The sequence below is a fragment of the Triticum aestivum genome, chromosome 5D (genome assembly GCF_018294505.1).
Source record: "Triticum aestivum cultivar Chinese Spring chromosome 5D, IWGSC CS RefSeq v2.1, whole genome shotgun sequence".
NCBI lineage: Eukaryota > Viridiplantae > Streptophyta > Magnoliopsida > Poales > Poaceae > Triticum > Triticum aestivum.
In genome coordinates, this window is record NC_057808.1 from 549,825,756 (window position 1) to 549,826,879 (window position 1,124).

Below are 1,124 nucleotides of genomic sequence, written 5' to 3' on the forward strand. Positions count from 1 at the left end.
GATCAACGAATCCTTTTGGTTGTTCACAATTTATGAAAGGTGGATTATGCAAATCGACAAACCTTTTTTAAAAAGCAAACTTGTGCGTGAAGGAGACTAGACGATCAAGTCGTTGCCACAAGTACATATTGCAAAGACCATAGTGCCAAAAGGTTCATGCTAAGCTGGCTTACCGTGTCTTTGGTGTGACTAGATGTATAAAATGGTATGCAACATATATAGTTTACTACATGAAGATTGAGATTTCACCAGTTGTGACCTACGTAATTCATCGACCACTAGTTATTGTACACTAAAGATAGAAAGGCTTGAAGAAGGGATTCTTTTGGGTGATACCAGAATCCAACACTAGTGTCCGGGAGAGTTTTCTCACAAGTCTTAGATGAGTTTGTTAGGCGGTGACATGATAAAATTAGACTAATGAAACATGTTTTTTGCGCTATGACCAAACCACAGTTAAGGTTAAGGAACAAAGACAATAATAAATTGAAGGAATGCACTACCTGTAGAAGGACTGAAACAGAAAACTAATCCAGAAACGTGTAATAATAGATTAAAAAGGCTAAAAAGTTGCCACAGAAAGGTTATATCTGCAATAACAAAGATGAGAAAGCGTGTGGATCTAAATTTAAAAAGGCAGTATTGAGGACCTCTCTGATAGAGAAAGCAAACTAAAGGGCCTTTCAGTAAGAATAGCAGCACACACAGGAGTGCAAGAAAGAAGGCTCCAGGTACTTGCGTGGAAAATCTCAAAAAAAATTTGGACCATTTCTCGATTTGTGCGTGTCATCCTTGCGCAGGGGCCATGCTAATCTTCTCTGTATCATTCCAATTATATCGGATGTCCCAGAAGGGACGATGCTAGCTGCCGCGCTCTGCCTTATAAACCAGTCCGACTCTCCCTGGCTGGCCGATGTGGGACTAAACCAACGAGCGTTTGTTTTGCCCATGGCGCTATCCAGCCAAACCCAGACGCCATCGGGCGCGTGGTGGGCCGCCAGTCGCATGTCGGATATCTCTTCACGTGGCCCAAATTAATGGAAGAGCATAACGGGCCCTCGCGTTTTTTCATTAGGGAACAACGAACGGCGCTTGGGCACTAAAAAAAATACTATAGTTCTTGC

General features: G+C 42.3%; 1 non-coding gene across 1 annotated transcript; it reads right to left on the reverse strand.

Annotated features, from left to right (window-relative positions):
• Positions 1 to 754: 754 nt before the first annotated feature.
• Positions 755 to 857, reverse strand: LOC123126854 (U6 spliceosomal RNA). Its single transcript, XR_006462065.1, has one exon. It is a non-coding gene; the product is annotated as a U6 spliceosomal RNA (small nuclear RNA).
• Between the last annotated feature and the right edge of the window lie 267 nt (positions 858 to 1,124).